This window comes from Lutra lutra, chromosome 2 (assembly GCF_902655055.1).
Source record: "Lutra lutra chromosome 2, mLutLut1.2, whole genome shotgun sequence".
NCBI lineage: Eukaryota > Metazoa > Chordata > Mammalia > Carnivora > Mustelidae > Lutra > Lutra lutra.
In genome coordinates, this window is record NC_062279.1 from 200,356,703 (window position 1) to 200,366,143 (window position 9,441).

Below are 9,441 nucleotides of genomic sequence, written 5' to 3' on the forward strand. Positions count from 1 at the left end.
TATCAAATTTAGGAAATTTTGGCCATACCTTTTTCAAAACTTTTTCACTCTCCTTTATATCTCTCCTCTTCAGCTAGAACTCCTATCAAAAGTATATTATTTGAAAATTATATATCTGAATACAGGGTTAATATCCAAAATTTTTTTTGGATATTATATATAATATCCAAAATTTTATTTTAAGTCAAAGACTTAATGGAAGCCCTATTCATATTGCTGGTGTAGTTTCTCTAAAATTTCCTCCTTTCTGGTACTTTATTCACAAATTCTAAATGTCTTGTTCTTCCCATCTCCAATCTCTGTATCTTATTAAGTCAAACCTCTGTGCTGTAGTTGGGATCCTCCTCTGGGCACCGGGGCTCAGAAAGTGCCTTTAAGCATAAAGCCAGGGTAAATAAGGGGCTCACCTTTTCCATTTTTCTTCTTTAAGGAATGTCTAGCCACCCCTATTAGCTGATGTTAAAAAACAATTTTCTTATTTATTTTTCCCAGTTGTCCAATTATATATAGTTAGAAAGTAAGTCTAGTACCAGATATTCCATCATGGCCTTAAGTGGAATTGCTTTTGCACTCAATTCTGGTCCTAGGGACGTATTCTCAATGTGACATTTTGTTCAATCATCTAAAAAAGAAGTGCTGGAATTTCTTAATATTGCAGATTACTGAGATTTATTTAACATTATAAACAAGCCATATGTAGTTTTAACAAGGTTATTGACCAATTCTTACACACCCAAGTGGGAAACCTGTACCTCCCTAAAATAGGGGATCCTCACTGTATTTCAAAAATTTCTTGGAGAGCTTTTAAATGAGAAATAGCTTTGTGTGTTATGTTGTATTTTATTTTTTACATAATTTAAAAGGCTTTTGTTCGCCCCAAATAGTAGTTTCTTTGAAAGCAGGAGTCATGGTTTCCTGGTACTCTACATAGCTCCCAACCTGGAGGACTGCTCAGTAGGGCAGCTCAGGGAAAACTTGTCAGATAATTGAATGTTTCTTAAAACTGCAACTGGAAGTCTATAAGGTATTTTCTGGATGTCTCTCTTTTTAGGAGGTTTTTTTTTTTTTTTCTGGAATATCTGAGATATAAGAAAAGCTATTTCTCCAGCTTCAGTATAAGTCCACTTATTACTGTAAAAGATAAAAAAATTTGTTTTTTTAGTTATAATCATGGGTATTATGTGATAATATGTCAAAGTAACATTTTGGTAGGATATTATTTTACATTAATTCCATTAATGTAAAAATTATATCACATTCTCAGAAGCATACTTGAGATAATCATCCTAAGCCTAAAAAATCTGCTTTATTTTAAAGTGACACTCTTAATATATTTGGTTGCACTCTAGTGTTTCCCTTGGGCTGAAAACATGTGGAACATTTTAAAACATTTTAGCTTTCTAACCTGTAAACAAATAAAAAATGTTTAATTCCCTAGGGAGACATTTTATTTCTGAAGTTTCATGAACTACTCTACACAGCACTTAAATGGCTAGTGCTATATAATCTATAATGTGGGGTAACTATTTGATAAGGAGATTCAAAGTGATTATTTGCTCATTCATCTCTCTTTTCTCTGTTTTTCTCTCTCTGTCTCTCTCTCATACACATACACACACACACACACACACACAGGAAGTTTCAACACTTTGCTTGACATTGGAAGTATATATTATATACATGGACCTTGTTTTTTGGGAGCTTACAATTTATAAGAGATTTCTTATTAAGAGATGAAATGAATGAGATCAAAACTAGAGATTTAAATCACATGGGACTAGTGCAAAAATTCCATAGTCCTATAGAAGCAGGGGGAGTGTTTCCAGTTTTACTTATCAGTGAAGATTTAACAGAAGAATTGGTTGGCTCTTGGGAAGTGGTTAGCACTGTAGAGAAAAATTCCTACCAGAGATTGCACTGTAGCAGTGAAGGCAGGGCATGGTAAAGGAGGTACTTTAACAGTCTTTAACTGGCAATAGATTGAAAACTGTTTTGATAAAAGTGGTTGCAAACGCAACTGTTATGTAAAATAAGGAGAGAGCATCAGCAAGAACAGAAATGTTGAATTGTGTTAGAATCCAAAATTAGAATTAGAATTTACAGTTTAATGGTTATACCTGTTGATTAAAGAGATGGGCTTACTAGCCGCAGATTTAAGACACAGATTCAGATATATTCCGCAGATTCAGACGCAAATTCTTGAGTATCTGGGAGTGTGGTTGGAACATCAACAAAAATAAGGGAAAGACTTATACTGGGACAGATGAGTCCAAGTATACCAAATTCTTCCAGGGAGAATATCTCAGAGATAGGAGTAAAGGAAAAGTGGATTCTGGATTCTGAGATGCAGATGAGGAAAATGGATGAGGTTTTGATCAGATGAATTCGGTCTTATTAGTAAGACAGTAACAAAGTTTAAGTGTTGATAATTCTGTTCATCATTGCATTTTCAGCATTAATTTTGATGTTTTTAAAAACAATGCATTAAAATGCTACTTAGCATATTCACTGAGTGCTTTGACCCCTCATTAAATTTTGCATCTAAGGCATTTACCTTTACCCTAGTCCCAGCCTGGATAAAAAGCATGGTTTCAACATTGGAATGGGTAGCAATTCATGCATAATAAATTAGCATATTATATGAGCACATGGTCCAAATGAACTTCAGATAGAATAGGGTTTTTTTTAAAGTTGTGCTAAAATTTTTCACAGAGCTCAAATAATCCTAAAATTTGTATGGAACCACAAAAGACCCTGAATAGCCAAAGCAGTCTTGAAAAGGGAAAGTAAAACTGGAGGCATCACAATTCTAGACTTCACGATATATTACAAAGCTGTGGTAATTAAGTCAGTATGGTACTGGCACAAAAACACATAGATCAATGGGAATAAAACAGAAAACACACAGATGAACCCAAAAGTACATGACCAACTAATCTTTGACAAAGCAGGAAGAAGAGTGTGCATCTGTCCAGGACAGAACCCATCTTTTATGCCAGTAGGATTTAGGCCAATGTCTGGCATTTAATATTTAATAAGATGTTTGTAAACAAGAAAGAATGTCCAATGGAAAAAGACAGTTTCTTCAGCAAATGGTGTTGGGAAAACTGGACAGCAACATGTGAAAGAATGAAACTATACCACTTTCTTATACCATATACAAAAATAAATTCAAAATGGATTAAATACCTAAATGTGAGACAGGAAACAATTAGAATCCTCAAGGAGAACACAGGTAGTAACCTCTTTGATATAGGCTGACGTATATAGATCTTCTTTCTATATATAACTAATTAATTAAATTAAATAAAAACTTGGAAAAATGTGCTTAAAAACATATAATGTAAAACTTGCCATCTTAACCATTTTTAAGAGTACAGTCCAGAGGTGTTGAACTATATATTCACATTGTTCTGTAACATCTTGCAAAACTGAACTCTATACCATCTAGTAAACTTCCTGTTTCTCCCTCCCCCTAGCCCCTGGTACCTGTCCTTCTACTTTCTGTTTCAGATACCTCATATAAGTGGAAACATAGAATTTGTCCTCTTGTGTCTTATTTCACTTAGCATAATGCCCTCAAATTTCATGTGACAGGTTTTCTTTTTCAAGACTGAAGAAATTCCATTGTATTGTTCACCTTTGATGGGTATTTGGGGTTGCTTCTACTTGGCTATTGTGGAAAAAGCCATGATGAGCATGGTGTGCAAATATCTCTTCAAGACCCTGTTTTTAATTCTTTTGGATATATATTTAGAGATGACATTGCTGGATATCTTACATTAATTCTATTTGTAGTTTTTTAAGGGAATGCTATACTACTTTAGCAGTATAATGGGTTTTGACCTTCTACAATCCCACCAGAAGTGCACAGGGGTTCCATTTTATCTAAATCTTCAGCAGCACTAATATATTCCTCTGAATGGATGTGAGGTGATTTTGGTACACATTTCCCTAATGATATTTTTATATGCTTGTTGGTCATTTGTGTATTATCTTTGGAAAGACATCTATTCGGGTTTTTGGCCTAGTTTTTAACCAGGCTATTTGCTTTTTTGTAGCTGAGTTGTAGGAGTTCTTTGTATATTCTGGATACTAACTCCTTATGAGATACATGATTTGCAAATATTTTCTCCCACTCCATAGGTTTGTTGCCTTTTCATTCCATGAATTGTGTCCTTTGCACAGAAACATTTTAGTATAATGTATTTCCATTTCCCTACTTTTGCTTTTATTTCCTGTGCTTTCAGTATTATATCCAAGAAATCATTGCCACAGCCAATGTCATGAATATTTTCTTGATGTTTTGTTCTAGAATTTTATAGTTTATGGGTTTTTCATTTAGATTTTTAACCATTTTGAGTTAATTTTAGTATGTAGTTTAAGTCCAACTTTGTTTTGGTTATTTTTGGATGTGCATATCCAATTTTCCCAACATGCTTTGTAGAAAAGACTGTTCTTTTCCCATTAAGTAGTCTTGGCACATTTTGTAAAAAATTAGGTGACTATATACATATGTGTTTGTTTCTCAGCTTTCTATTCTTTTCCATTGGTCTATATGTCTTCATGCTCTTTCCCCACTTTTTTAATGACTGTGGGTTTGTTAACATTTTTTTGGAATCAGGAAGTGTGAGACCTCCAGCTTTGTTCTTTTTAATGCTTGTTTTGATCCCTTGAAATTCCATATGAATTTTAGAATAGATTTTTCTACTCAAAAATATTTGATAGGGATTGCATTGATTCCGTAGATCACTTTGGTTAGTATGGACATCTTTTTTTCTTTAATTTATTTAAAATCAATTAACATATAGTGTATTACTAATTTCAAAGGTAGAGTTTAGTGATTCATCAGTTGCTTATAACACCCAGTGCTCATTACATCAAGTGCCCTCCTTAATGCCTATCATCTGGTTACTCCATCCTACCCCCACAATCTCCAGCAACCCTCAGTTTGTTCCCTGGTAGTTAAAAGTCTCTTGGATTTGCCTCCCTCTCTGTTTTTATCTTATTTTTCTTTACCTTCCCCTATGTTCATCTGTTTTGTTTCTTAAATTCCACATATGAATGAAATCATGTTATATTTGTCTTTCTCTGACTTTTTTCACTTAGCATAATACACTCCAGTTCCATCCATGTCATTGCAAATGCCAAGATCTCATTTTTTGATGACTGAGTAATATCCAATTGTATATATATATACTACATCTTTATCTATTCATCTGTTGGTAGACACCTGGGTTCTTTCCATAGTTTGGTCATTGCAAACATTGCTGCTATAAACATCGGGATGCATGAGCCCCTTCAAATTACTGTGTTTGTATCCTTTGGATAAATACCTAATAGTCCAATTGCTGAGCTGTAGAGTAGCTCTCTTTCTAACTTTTCAAGGACCCTCCATTCTGTTTTCCAGAGTGTCTGTACCAGTTTTCATTCCTGCCAACACTGTAAGAAGGTTCTGCTTTCCCTGCATCCTTGCCAACATCTCTTATTTCCTGAGTTGTCAATTTTAGCCATTCTAAAATGTGAGGTGGTATGAGACATCTTAACAATATTATGTGTGAGGTGGTATGGACATCTTAACAATATGTGTGAGGTGGTATGGACATCTTAACAATATCATGTCTTCCAATCCATAAACACAGGATATCTGCCCACCAATTTGTGCCTTTTAAAACTTATTTTATCAATGTCCTATGGTTTTCAGTGTATGAGGCTTTCACCTTGGTTAGGTTTATCTGTAAATATTTTATGCTTTTTAATGCTATTGTAAAAGACATTTTTTTCTTAATTTTCTTCTTGAGTTATTGATTGTTAGTGTACAGAAACTCAATTGAGTTTTGTGTGTTGTTTTTATATCCTGCAACTTTACTGAATTCATTTATTAGTATGCTGAGAGTACATTACGAAGTCCTATGAAGTTAATATTTGATAGCAGTATGGGGCAGGGGAACTCCACACTAGTCAGACCACATATGAAGGATTGTATCGGTTATGCTTGCAACTTAAAAGGGACTCTGGCAAATTAAGCATGTTCTGGGATTCCAGGATTATATTATCTGCTTTTATATAATGGCCGACTGTTTTTAAGATAGAAGAATCTGGTTTTATATCTATTACTGTAAACAATAGGGGGCACATTACTAGGTAGGTGTTTACCAGAAACAATCTACTTAAGGAATTCTCTCATTTTAGGAATTGTCTAATGGGATGAATAGATAGAAATGAATAGAAAAATCCATGTTTTATTTTTATGCTTTTTAAAAAAATAGTTAACATACAATGTTACATTAGTTTCAGATATACAACAGTGATTCAATATCTCTATATGCTATGCTGTGCTCACCACAAGTGTAGTTACCATCTGTCACAATACAGCACTATTGCAATATCATTGACAGTATTCCCTATGCTTTGCATTTTATTCCTATGACTCATTCATTCCACAAGTGGAAGCCTGTATCTCCCACTCCCATTCCCTCAGGCAACCATCAGTTTCTCCTCTGTATTTACAGATCTAATTCTCATTTTGTTTGTTAATTTGTTTGTTGTTGTTTTTAAAAATTTTATTTATTTGAGAGAAAGAGTGTGCAAGGCAGCATAGCAGGAGATGCAGAGGGAGAGGGAGAATTTCAAGCAGACTCTGCCTTGATCCCAGAGCCAGATGTGGGACTCTATTCCAAAACCCTGAGTTATGACCTGAACCAAAATCAAGAGTCAGAAACTTAACCAGCTGAATCACTCAGACACTGCCATTTTTGTTTTTGTTTTTTTTTTAAATTCTACATACATACACTTTAAATATCATATGATATTTGTATTTCTCAGTCTGTCTTATTTTACTTAACATAATACCCTTTAGATCCATCTATGTTGTTTCAAATTGCATGAGCTCATCCTTTATGGCTACATAATATACCATTGTGTTTGTGTATGTACATATATATGTGTATGTATATATCTATTTATAGAGATACAGAGATATACACATTTTTGTCTATTCATCTGTCAGTAGACACTTAGGCTGCTTTTGTATCTTGGCTACTGTAAACAATGCTGCAATAAATATAGGATTGTATATATCTTTTCAAATTAGTGTTTTTGTTTTCCTTAGTTAAATACCCAGTAATGGAATCATTGGGTCATATGGCATTTCTGTTTTTAATTTTTGAGGAACCTCTATACTCTTTTCAAGGCTGCATCAATTTTTATTCTCACCAAGTGCATAAGGATTCCTTTTTCTCCACATTTTTGGCAACACTTATTTTTTATCTTTTGGTTCTAGCCATTCTGACAGGTGTAAGGTAATACTTCATTGTGATTTTGATCTGCATTTTCCTTATGATTAGTGATGTTGAGCGTCTTTTCATATGTCTGTTGGCCACTTATATATCTTCTCTAAAAAACTGTCTATTCAGGGGCGCCTGGGTGGCTCAGTGGGTTAAGCCGCTGCCTTCGGCTCAGGTCATGATCCCAGGTCCTGGGTTCGAGCCCCGCGTCGGGCTTTCTGCTCAGCAGGGAGCCTGCTTCCTCCTCTCTCTCTGCCTGCCTCTCTGCTTACTTGTGATTTCTCTCTGTCAAATAAGTAAATAAAATCTTTAAAAAAAAAAAACTGTCTATTCAGGTCCTCTGCCCATCTTTTTAATTGCATTGTTTTCATTTTGGGTATTGAGTTGTATAAATTCTTTATATATTTTGGATATAAATCTCTTATTGGATATATCATATGTAAATATCTTCTCACATTCACCAGGTTGCCTTTTTGTTTTGTTGATGGTTTTCTTGGCTGTCAAAATCTTTTTTTCTCATGTAGTTCTAATAGTTTATTTTTGCTTTTATTTCCCTTGCCTTAGGAGACCTATCTAGAAAAATGTTGCTATGGCTGATGTCAAATTACTGCCTGTGTTTTCTTCTAGGAGTTTAATAGCTTCAGGTCTCAAATTTAAGTCTCAAATCCATTTTGAGTTTATTTTTGTGTATGGTGTTAGGAAGTGGTTCAGTTTCATTCTTATGCAGGTAGCTTTCCACTTTTCCTGGCACAAATTTATTGAAGAGACTGTTTTTTCCCCATTTTACTTTTTTACCTCCTTTGTCAAAGATTAAGTGACCATATAATTGTTGGTGTATTTCTGGGCTCTCTATCCTGTTCTTTTGATCTATGAGTCCATTTTTATGCCAGCATAACAATGTTTTGATTACTACAGTTTTGTGATTTATCTTGAAATCTGGAATTGTGATACCTTCAGCTTTTTTCTTACTCAATATTGTTTTCACTAGTTGGGGTCTTTTGTGGTTCCATGTAAATTTTATTATTATTTGTTCTAGTTCTGTGAAAAATGCGATTAATATTTTGATAGGGATTGCATTGAACCTTTAGGTGATCTTTGGGTAATATGGAATTTTAGCAATATTCTAATCCAAGAGCATGGAATATCCATGTGTTTGTGTCATCTTCAATTTCTTTCATTATTGTTTTATAGTTTTCCAAGTATAGGTATACCAGCACTCAGTTAGGTTTATTCCTAGGTATTTTATTATTTTTGGTGCACTTATAAATAGAATTGTTTTCTTAATTTCTACTTTTGTTACTTTGCTATTAGTGTACAGAAATGTTACTGATTTCTGAGTACTGATTTTTATATCCTGCAACTTTACTGAATTCATTTGTACCTTCTTGTAGTTTTTGGTGGAATCTTTTGGATTTTCTATGTATAGTATTTTGTCATCTACAATAGGACAGTATTCTTCTTTGTTAACAAGATGCTGCTTCTTTTTTCTTTTTCTTGTCTGATTGCTGTAGTTAGGATGTGTAGTACTATGTTGAATAAAAGTGGTTAGAATGGACATCTTTGTCTTGTTCTTGATTTTAGAGGATAAACTGTCATTTTATCAGCATTAAATAAGATGTTAGCCCAATAAGATGTTTTTTATATATGAACTTTATTATGTTCAGTTATGTTCTCTCTAAACCCACTTTACTGAGAGTTTTTTATTTTTATAATGAATGAATGTTGAATTTTGTCAAATTATTTTTCTTCGTCTATTGAGGTCATATATTTTTTATCCATATTCTTGATGTGGGATATCACATTGATTTGTGAATATTAAACCATCCTTGCACTTCTGGAATAAATCCCATTTGATTGTGATGCATGACACTTTTAATGTACGGTTGTATGCAGTTTGCTAATATTTGGCTGAGGATTTTACACCTACATTCATCAGAGATACTGGCCTAAAATTTTCTTTTTGGGTGTGGTGTCTTTGTCCGGTTTTGGTATTAGGGCAATGCTGGTCTTGTGGAAGGTGTTTGGAAGCTTTCCTTCCTCTTCTTCTTCTTCTTCTTCTTTTTTTTTTTTTTGAATAGTTTGAGAATAGATATTAACTTTTCTTTAAATGTTTGCTAGAATTCACTCGTGAATCTGTCTGGCCTGGACTTTCATT